Source organism: Bos grunniens, chromosome 11, assembly GCF_055505025.1.
Source record: "Bos grunniens cultivar Pamir isolate PY7600 chromosome 11, Bosgru_T2T1.0, whole genome shotgun sequence".
NCBI lineage: Eukaryota > Metazoa > Chordata > Mammalia > Artiodactyla > Bovidae > Bos > Bos grunniens.
Window position 1 is genome coordinate 12,532,212 of NC_141175.1, and position 11,226 is coordinate 12,543,437.

The following is an 11,226-nucleotide window of genomic DNA, read 5'->3' on the forward strand; positions in this document are numbered from 1 at the left end:
GTCTGACTCTCTGTGACTGTAACTTGGCAGGCTCCTCTGTCTATAGGATTTCCCAGGCAAGAATACTGGAGTGGGTTGCCATTTCCTTCTCCAGAGGATCTTCCTGACCCAGAGATAGAGCCTACGTCTCCTGTATTGCAGGCAGATTCTTTACCACTGAGCCACCTGGGAAGCCCCTTGTTATGCAGACCAGTAACTAAAATCAGTTCTCAACCTGGTCTGAGGGAGTTCACATTTCCTCTTTAATAGGAAGAAACAAATTATCTACTGAAAGAGCTGAAGGAGCCAGAACACCCCTGGGAGGAAGTCTTAAAGGTCTTCTATCAGGGCAGGGAGAATAGAGGGCTAGATTGACAAGGAGCACTGTGCAATGTCCAATCCTAAAGGAAATCAACCCTGAATATTCATTGGAAGGACTAATGCTGAAGCTCCAATACTTTGGCTACCTGATTCAAAGAGCCGATTCATGGAAAAGACCCTGATGCTGGGGAAGATTGAGAGCAGGAGGAGAAGGGGATGACAGAGGATGAGATGGTTGGATGGCATCACCAACTCAATGAACGTGAGTTTGAGCAAACTCCGGGAGATAGTGAAGGACAGGGAAGCCTGGCGTGCTACAGTTCGTGGGGTCGCAAAAAGTAGGACATGACTGAGTGACTGAACAACTCTGCAATGACTCAGGAGCCCTGAGACACTCCTAACACTGCTGGGACATGTAGACATGAGGCATAGTTGGTCTGCAGGGAGCTGGAGATAACAAAACTGCCTTGGCTGAGTGCAGAGAAGGGATCAAAAGGTTCAGAGGGTGAACATATGAGAATGGATGCGTCATATAAGACCACAGAACCACCCGCGTGCCATTGTTGAGTGGACGGAGGCCACAGATGAGCGCTGGCTTTTGTCCATCTCGCAGTGGGTCTGTTGGGCCATAGACTCACCCACGGTCATCTCTCCAGTCCCTGCGTGTGTCACTGGGATGGATATACTTAATAGCTGGCAGAATTCTCATTGGTTCCCTGCCCTATGATATAAAAGACTTTATAACAGGAGAGGAGGGCTCTAAATTGCACCTCCCTTTTCTAGACAAAATAGTAAACCAGAGGTAGGCCACATGCTGGGAGAAATGGCAGAGATTAGTACTACCCTCAAAGACGGGAAGGATACAGGAGTGGTGGCTTCTGTTATATCCCCATTCGGTTCAGCAGTGGAGCCCCTGTAAGAACCCAGTAGATCAGAGATGATGGGGAACCACCATAGACTCAAGTACGTGGTAGCCCCCATCACCAATACTGCATCAGAACGCCATAGATGCTGGCACCTAGTGTGACTATCGATCTGTAGAATGATCTTTTCCATCCTCCTCAGAAGAGTCAGAGCAGTTCACACTCACCTGGGCAGAGGGCCAACAGACACTTTCACTGATGTACCCCAGATGACCTCACTCTCCTGCTCTCTGTCACAGTGTCACCCCAAGGGATCTTGAGCATCTGGAGGGGGGTGGTTTTGCTTTGTGTCAACTTAACGAAACTATGTTTCCCAGAATTTCACTGTGTAACTCAGGGGTGGTGTGTCCTTCTCAGGACTTGGAGAAGGAGATTTGGAAGGTGGAAGTGAACAGCAGCCATGGAAGGTGGGTGCGGGGGATGAGACGTGGTGGTAGCCCCTGAACGTTGCTGCGGCTCCTCTGCCTCCCACCTCTCTTGGCGCCACTCCAGGTGCTGGGATGTGACAAGAAAGGCCAAGTTCCTGCTTCTGGTCGTGCCTGTGATTCTCTTGGAGGTTGGTGAGGGAGACAGAAAACGCTCCCCAAAGCAGGTCTTCATAGCATGCGCATATCCTTGCCGCTTCCTTGTCCAGTGTGATCCCATTGTTGTGGTTACAATGGTCAAGGCCACTCTAATCTTCTCATCTCTATTTCCATCTTTCCCTCTGTCCCTCTCCTGGCTTTGTGTCTGCAAAGAGAAGAGTCCAGAAGAACACATTCTGAGCTATTAGCCTTGGTTATCTCTGAGAAGTAAAACTGGGAAGGAGAGTCGTCCTGTTTATTTTACACGCAACTGAGGCAGAGAAATGACATACTGCATCTGAGGGCACACGGCTGGTGAGTGCAGTCTTGTGTCCCCTCCTGCTTACACATCCTATTTCCTCCCCAGCGAGGATGGTTCTCGGCCTCTCTCACCCCTTCCAGCATGGCCTGACCTCTAGATTTCCAACCCAGACTTTCCCCTGAAAGCCCCTTACACTGTCACCGCCTGCGTCCTGGCTCTGTGGTGAAGGGACAGAATTAGAGCTCGCCTCGTGGGGGAGGTGGTGGCGCTGGTAGCGGCAGAGGAGAAGTGACTTTCAACTTCTAGGAATCGACTTTGACAATCAGATAGAGCAAGGGACTGAGTCACCGGCAGGCCCCACCGGCTGGGTTTTAATCAGGTCAGATGGTGGCAGCGTGTGCGGGCGGGTGGAGGTGCAGAGGTTCCAGATCCACTTCCTCTCTAAGGGGCCCAAGCCCTTCAAGGCTGCTTCTGCCTCCTCGGCAGGGAGGACTCGCCTAGCACATGTCAATTCAGGCTAGCGGAGGTGGCCTCAATGTAGGTCCTGGGGCATCAGAGCATGAGAACCCAATGTGTCATGGTGCAGATAAGGGTACAGAGACCAACAGAGGTTAAGAGGCTTGCTCGAGGACACACGGCAAGTCAAAGTCATAGCTGGAACTCGAACCCAGGCCTCCCGAAAGCCACCACTGGCTTCCAGAATGAATGTTCTTCCCAAACACGTCACTGCCAGCTTGGGGCACGGTCCTGAGGCCAGTTCCCTTTGGAGGGAGGGAATGGAACCCTGCATAAAGGATATTGTCAGATTAAAGGTGCAAATGTATGCACAATTGCCTAGAACATGGTAACTACTCAATAAATGGGGCTTTTGTTTTTGCTATACAACGATTTCCTAACTGACTTAGGCAGAATCCTAGGTTCTCTGGCAATACCTCAGTGGTCCTGGGTGGGAGGGGCTGAAGAGGGAAGCCAAGAAAATGTGGGTCAGGTCTCCCTTCATCCTTCTCCCTGGCCCCCACTGTCACACACGCATATCGTCTACAAACCAGAGTGTTCTGTCCTTATCTGTCTTATGTTTTGGAGGTCTGCCTAATGTTTTATTTAATGGTTCTGCAAAAAATCTGGCAGTCCACCTCTGCCTAAGCAAATGGAGAGAGGACCTGCTGGAAACACAGAGAAATAAGGATCAGAGTGCTGTTTTAACACATGCATTTGTGCATTAGGTGTTTGACATATGCATTAAGAAATAGTACTCTTGATTGTCGGTTTCCTGGGGCCACAAGAGTCTGTGGCCGCATCTGTGGGTTCCCACTCACTTGCCGTGGCCCACTTCCTTCCTGGCTAATGGAACCCGCTCAGTCTGGTTGACCGCCAGGCATCACTACGATTTATGGAGTCCCTTGCCCCACCACAAGGTAAGAGGAGATGTTCCCTAACGTGACCCAATCTCGGTGAGCCCATTTTTCTTGTCAGTGATGGATCAGAACACAGGTGACAGGCACTAGACATGAGTGTGTCTGCCCATTAGACAGAAGGAGACGTCAAGGGGGGAGGAGGCTTCTGGGGAATGTGTCCCTTTCGATGAAAACCAAGAGACACGTGCAGAAAAGCTCCCTTCTCCTGCCTCTCCACGTGGCTGTCTGAGAACGTAACTGCTGGCCCTGCAGCAGCCATCTGAGACCTGTGGGGACAGGCCTGTAGGAAGTGACCCCCAACCCAGAGTGCCCGAGCTGTTGCTGGATAATGCCACAAGACAAACATCCCCAAAACCCAGCAAGTGACACCGGGCTTTCTTGAGAGTGCTTGAGGTCACAGGTCAGCAGGTTCACTGTGGTTCAGCTACTCCAGACAGGGCTGGGCACCACACTGCAGGCTGTGGGTTGGGTTCCGGTCTGTTCCACACGTATTTATTCTGGGGCCAGGGCTGAAGGAGCTGCAGTGAGTGGAAGAGAGCTCCTCTCCTGGGAGATCATGGGGGCTTGAAGACAGTCTAACTCACACAAGCACTTTAGGGACTTGGCTCACATTCCAAAGGCCAAAGAAAGCCCCACGGCCATGGCCAGCGTGGCAGGTTGGGATGTACACCCACCCCCCAGGGGAGGGGGTGGCCAGTGAATACCTGCTGAGCAACACACCCGACCCAGCACAGAGCTGTGGACCTGGGAGGAGCCCTGCTTCTCGGGTCCTCTGCCTCCTCTGTGAGACGGCATGTGGGGTTGGGGTTTCTGCTGCTTGCAGCTGAGGATGGCCAAAGGAAGCCAGGGCACAGGGAGAGGCTGCAGGGCCTTGAAGGGAGAATTAATCTTTAGAAAACATGGATTCTGGAGTATGCAACAGGGTCTGAGCAAAAAGGAGCATTCCAGATTTGAAGCGCCCCTACTGCTACTATCCCAGTGAGGTTGGTGCCACACCCAAGGGAGAGAGCTGTTGTGCGGTTTAAACTGAAAAAGCAGTTTCTAATGAAGCTGCATCACTGTGGGGCCCCTCTGCTGTAGGGGCCTCCTGACTAAGCATAAAGCGATTTGTCACAGACCCAGGAACTGCCTGGACCTCGGGCATGGAAATCTTCAAGAGGGCTGAGGCTGGGCCGAGGCCAAGGCAGGGTCTGGGTGGAGCAGAGCCTGGTGCTACAGACTGAATGTCTCAAGGGCCAGCCTAAGTGCCCACAGGGCCAGAGAGGACCACGGCCCAGTGAGAGAGGCAGAGGAAACAGAGAGCAACACAACCCAGTCGGGTTCGTGGGCTCATGCAAGACTCCACTGGGGACAACCAGAACTATCTCATGGGGGTGGCAGGTGGGGGGTTTGAGGTAGACTGGAGTTCTGGGGCAAGGAGCTGGGCTGGGGGACTGGGTACGTATCTGCAGGTGATTTTTTTTTTTTTTTGCATCCATAGGCTGGTGAGACCTGGCCAGCCTTAGATCATGGGCTGAGGTTCCCAAGCTCAGCACCTGTTCGACTGCATCTCCGAGTCTCCAGTGACCAGCCCCCTACCCAAATGATGATGGGGAACATTTGCTCAATGGATGAGAAAATAATACCAACAACAAGAAACATAAAGCAACGGGCCCTCAGAGGTACCTGGAATGTTTGATGTCCTATAGACACTGGGGTTTCCTGCCTCCCTTATTCACCATCTGGTAGCCCCCACCTGATTTCAGGTAGGAGGGCTGGGTGGCAATGGCTGGTCTGCAAGGAGCCCAGCCAGGCTAGCCATGAGGCTCAGTTGACTGAAAAGATGATCGGAGCTTGTGGTTTCAATAGCTAAGTGAGGACACCCTGGTCTGTGTTCCAAATTAGTGATACATAATGTGGTGAGGAGGGTGGTGTGTCTCACCGACTGTGACCACAAGGCATCCGGGGACCACACTGGAAGTGGGGGAGCATGGTGATGGCAGGAGAGGAAGAAGGAGGAGGGGGTGGGCAGGTGAAGACCAGGGGAACTTCTGGGACTTTAGGGAACTTGAATGTGTCATGGTACCTTGACCAACAGGGCCCTGGGCACTCTGCCCACATGATGGCATGTAGGATCTTGCAACTGCCTTCCTGGGAGGGGCTGTTGTCACCATTTCATAGATGAGGAAGCTGAGGCTCCAAGACTAGAAGAAGCCTGTGCTGGAATGAAGACAATGGGTACCCACCGGAAGTTCAGATAACAGTGGCCAAAGGGATGGGTAAGTCAAGCTTGATTCAAGTCAAAACTGATCACCAAGAGGATCCACCTGGGCAGGCAGGTGTGGTGAGCATCCTTTGTGCTCCTCCAGCCCCCCACCTCCCTCCTTGGAGACCAGCCCCTCTCCCAGAGCAGAGTTCCACAGACCCTGTTAGTATCCCCATCTCTCTGCTCCCCTCATCACAGCTGGCTGGACCAGGGCTGGATGCTGACTCAAGTGGAGCCAATCAGCTCCTCTCTTGTGACTTTGGTATTGAGATTCAGAAATGCTGGGCTGCCTTTTTGGCTGCTTGTTTGAAACGAGTCATAAAACTGGGTCAGGGGGCCATATTTGGCTGCCTATTCATAAAGTAGCAGAAAAAAGACTGGATAGAGAGACTGAAATGTGCTTATGGGAGAGGCAAGAAAGATGAGAGAGAAAGACAGTCATACAGAAGGAGGGACAGTGAGACAAGGAAAGTGACAGAGGAGAGAGAATGAGACAGAGACAGTGAGAGGAAGAGCAAGGCAGACAGAGACGTGTTTGTGAGGGAAAAGATGAGAAGCCAAAAATGTGGAAAACCAGAGGTGTGTGGTGTGATAGAAGATGATGGGGGAGAGGGGTTTTAGAGACGGAATATCAGACTTCCCTGGTGGCTCAGAGTGGTGGAGAGTCTGCCTGCCGATGCAGAAGATATGGGTTCGATCCCTGATTCAGGAAGATCCCATGCGGCATGAAGCAACTAAGCCCATGCACCACAGCTACTGAGCCAGCGCTCTAAAGCCCACACAGTGCGTCTACTGAAGACTGTGCCCCTAGAACCCGGCTGCACAAGAAGCGAAGCCACCAGAAGAAGACGCCCGTGCCCTGCAATGAAGAGTGGTCCCCACTCACTGCAACTAGAGAAAAGCCTGCTCAGCAGTGAAGATCCAGCACGGCCAAAAACGAATAAATTAATTAAATTAAAAATTAAAAAGATGGAACATCAGCCTTGAATGTTACCGAGAGGATGAAGGATGCAACCACTGGGCCAGAGGTGGGGCAGGGGGTGGGGAAGGAGGTCCTTGGAGACAGCGCTTCTCAAATTTTGCAAGTGCAAAATCACCTAGGAGTCTTGTCAAACTTTGAATTCTGATTCTTCAGGTTCAAAGTGGTACCTGAGATTCCACATTTCTAACAAGCTCCCAGAGGATGCTGATGCTGCTGGTCCTTGGACCACACGTTGAGTAGCAAGACCCTAGGGCAGTGGTTTTCATATTTGGCTGCATAGTAGCAACACCTGGGGAGCTTGACCAGCGTGGAGCACCCCTGGGACTAATAAAATCATAATCTCCAGGGATAAGGTCAAGGCACTGGGATGTTTTAAAGTTCACAGGTGATTCGAATGTGTAGCTGGGGTCAAGGACTGTTACCAAAAAGTTCAGAGCAAAAGCCAATGGTTGTAGATAGCTCTTCCTGTTGAATTCTTACCTGTACATTATTATTATATTTATATTATTATATTTATTATTAGCATTATCATTTTTAATACTATTGTTCTTGGAGTTACTATTTATTGCAATGTATTGATTATCATCATTATTATTGTTATTTTTTAAATAGGAAATGCTAATGTTTACTGAAGGATTGCCCTGTACCACACTGTGCTGTATGGTTTGCACATGTTATCACAAATGAAGAGGTTCAGAGGTTAAGAATCTTTCCCATGATGACGCAGCTAATACATGGTGGAGACAATTTGCAATCTCAGATCTCTCTGAATCAAAGTTTTTATCCATTATTCCATAAATCTATGTTTCTCAAATGTTCTTCATGATAAAGATGATCTGAGATACATTAAAATACATATTCCTAGGACCTTCCTCCAGAGAATTTGATTTAGTAGCTCTGAATTGGGACTCAGGTCTCTCTATTTTGATCCCAAGGAGATTTTATTGCAAGGCAAACTTGAGAAACACTGCTATAATCACTAGTGATAGGATTGTGGCATATTATTTTATTGTTGACAATTATTCATTCCTTTCCTGTAGGAAGATTATAAACCCCGCCCTTGCCCTGCCTCCTGGTAAGTGGGTAGTGTTCTCAGCACAAGGGCCACGCTCAAATGAGTGAATTTCTCTGACCGTTGGAAAGTAAGTGACGTGACACCCAAATGTGTAGCACAAGCCTTGAACACAGGTGCATAGTTCAGCTTGCTCTCTTGCTCTTTGCCCTCTGCCATGAGAATGACATATCCCAGGGAGGGGCTGATCCTTCTGCCTGGGTTGCAGAACAAGAAGACACAAGGGGCAGGGCTAACCTGCAGTCCTTCTTTTGAGAGATAAAGATTTGTTGTTGTAAGCCTTTGAGATTGGAGGGGGTGGGGGTTGTTTGTTACTCAGCACGGCTGACTAATACAGTATTTATTTATAATGTTATATAATAGTAACATTTATTGAGTACTTTTTTCTGTGTGAAGCACTATATATATATATGATCTCTATTCCAGTCAAAAATAAACTGAAAGCTTAGGAATTATTATCTCCTTTTTAAATATGAGGAAACTGAAGCTCAAAGAGATAAGGTGGCTGCCTAAAGTCACAATGCCAGTAGCTTCGCCACTGTCTGATTCCAAACTCTTCTCCCCACAACTGAACTTTCTTGCCCCTTCTCATCCTCTCTCTTTCACATCTCTCCCCTCAGTTTTCTGCCAGCATTGGTTCCAAGTGCAACCTGTTGGTAGAAGCAGACATATGCAATATCTAATTCACTTTAATTAAAATATATTTTAGTGGATTTTTTTCTTGGGACATAACTCATTTTGATGGGAACCCATTGGATTTTAATGGGAAACGTATTAGAGGAACATATTGTGATCCTTAATGAAGCTGGGCTGTGTGGAGAAGCACCTACAGGTAATTAGAAGCCCTCCAGGCCTTTGGGGAATAAGGTGAAATGAACTTCGGTTTGTTTAAGACAATTAGTGCAGACAATGATCTGGGAGCGAATTAAATGGTCCTTGATTAGGAGCAGCTGTGCAGGTGGCGTCTTCAGGAAAATGGGACATGCAAGTGGGGCTTTTAAGAAAGAGTGATTATTAGTGCTTATCTGTTTATATTGGCAGCCGGCACTTCCGCCAGGCTGTCGGTTTGATCAAGTGGCTCCCTCTCCCCACCCTGCCTTTCCAGCTGCCCTCCCTTGCTGATACACACTCCTTCAGTGTCTTCCAGGTGCCTGCCTCCAGTGGCAGAGGAGTGTCTCCACATTGGCAGCGCTGGGAGCCTCTACACTCCCACCGGGAGATGCTTCCATACCGATGGGCACTTTTGCCCAGATAGGATTGGGAACCTCTGTGTTCTCAATAATCACTATTTCTATACTAGTTAGAATGTGTACTGCTACGCTTACACGCAGCCTTCTCAAGTGGCGCTAATGGTAAGAAGCCGGACTGCCGATGGAGGAGACATAAGAGACATGGGTTGGATCCCTGGGTTAGAAAGATCCCTGAGGGAGGGCAGGGCCACCCACTCCAGTATTCTTGCCTGGAGAATCCCATGGACAGAGGAGCCTGGCAGGCTATAGTCCATAGGGTTGCAAAGAGTTGGACACGACTAAAGTGACTTAGCACACATGCGTGCTTAATTTTATATTTGAAGCTCTAAGACCACTGTACTCTTAAAAGGAGGATTTGACACTGATGAACCTATCTGCAGGAATAGAGACACAGACAGAGTGGACTTGTGGACACAGAGTGGAGAAGGAGAGGGTGGGATGAAGTGAGAGAACAGCATTGACATATATGCGATGCTGCTGCTGCTGCGTCGCTTCAGTCCTGTCCGACCCTGTGTGACCCCATAGATGGCAGCCCACCAGGCTCCCTCGTCCCTGGGATTCTCCAGGCAAGAACACTGGAGTGGGTTGCCACTTCCTTCTCCAATGCATGAATGTGAAAAGGGAAAGTGAAGTCGCATAGTTGAGTCCGACTCTTAGCAACCCCATGGACTGCAGCTTACCAGGCTCCTCCGTCCATGGGATTTTCCAGGCAAGAATACTGCAGTGGGGTGCCATTGCCTTCTCCGCATATGTGTGCTATCATGTGTAAACCCGACAGCTAGTGGGGTGCTGCTGCATAGCACAGGAAGCTCAGTTTGGTGCTCTGTGATGACCTAGAGGACTGGGATGGCAGGGAGGCTCAAGAGAAAAGGGATATTGCATACAGATAGCTGATTCACATTGTTGTACAGCAGCAACTGACCCAACATTGTAAAGGAACTATGTGTGTCATGTCCAACTCTTTGCAATCCTATGGACCGTAGCCCACCAGGCTCCTCTGTCCATGAGATTCTCCAGGCGGGAATACTGGAGTGGGTTGCCATGCCCTGTTTCAGGGGACCTTCCCAACCCAGGGATCCAACCCATGTCTCTTATGTCTCCTGGCATTGGCAGGCCAGTTCTTTACCACTAGCGCCACCTGTGAAGTCCAAAGCAACTACACTCCAATTTTGCAAATGATAGTGAAAAATAAATAAAAGGCATCATGCCTGAGTCTGGAATGGGCTCATCCCTGCTGGAACACTGGACTAAGTCACATTAGGAGGAATAATAAATAGTGCACTGACTGTGCCAGGAACTTCTACATTGTAGAAATGAGCATGTTTCTCCCTTGCCCTGACTGAGAGCTTCTGCACATGCAGGAAAGAATGAGAAGGCTGCCTGGAAGAAGAGACATGTAAATTGAGTTCTGGCAGGAGTCAGCAAGAGGGTGCTTCTGTATTGGCAAGGATAGCGTGCACAGCTGTGGATGTTTCTACACCGATCAGAACAGAAGCATCTGAGGTGGTTGAACTGGGAATGATTCTCATGAAAGAAAGAACGGGTGAGTCTATACTAGAGGGGAAGGGTGCATCTCACAAGCAGAGAGATGTGCTTCTACACTGATATGAATAGGAATCCTTATGTTTGCTAGAATCGATGGGCATGTCTGTACCAGCAAGGATGGGCACTTCTAGGCTGGCAGGGGTACACTTCTAGAAAAGAAAAAACTTTTGCACTGAGAGGGAAGGGAATGTCTTCATTGGCGAGAATGAATGCTTCTTCAGTGGTAAGAACAAAATGTTAGGAAATGCTGACATTTCCTAACTCTTGACCAGTAAAACCAGAGTGATTCCACTGACTGCCTCAGTTCCAGACCATTCCCTGAGCTCACAGTGTCTCAGTTCACAGCACAGAGCTACTCTGCCCAGAGATGGAGGAGGTGACCACACTGTGGATGGCACAGGACAGGAGAGAAAGCAGGATCACGAGGTGTCTACCTGCCCAGGTGAGAACTAAGCCCAAGAAGAGCCCCCATCCTGGGAGACACTCAAAGTACATTCCAAGCAAACTTACTGATATTCAGTGTGAGTGAGATGGGAGAGAGTGGCAGCCAGGACCCCCCATCAACACTGAGCAGCCCCAAGCCCCTTCCCCAGTCCCCTCACAGCTCTAACTTCTGGCAGGGCCTGCGGTGAGATCCCCCATGCAACCCTGACACGGGGCTGTAGCTAA

General features: G+C 49.5%; 1 long non-coding RNA gene across 1 annotated transcript; it reads left to right on the forward strand.

Moving 5' to 3' along the window:
- Window positions 1–1,964: 1,964 nt before the first annotated feature.
- On the forward strand, window positions 1,965–8,039 carry LOC147362557 (uncharacterized). Its single transcript, XR_015135741.1, has 3 exons — window positions 1,965–2,101; window positions 4,944–5,124; window positions 5,541–8,039. It is a non-coding gene; the product is annotated as an uncharacterized LOC147362557 (long non-coding RNA).
- Window positions 8,040–11,226: the final 3,187 nt, after the last annotated feature.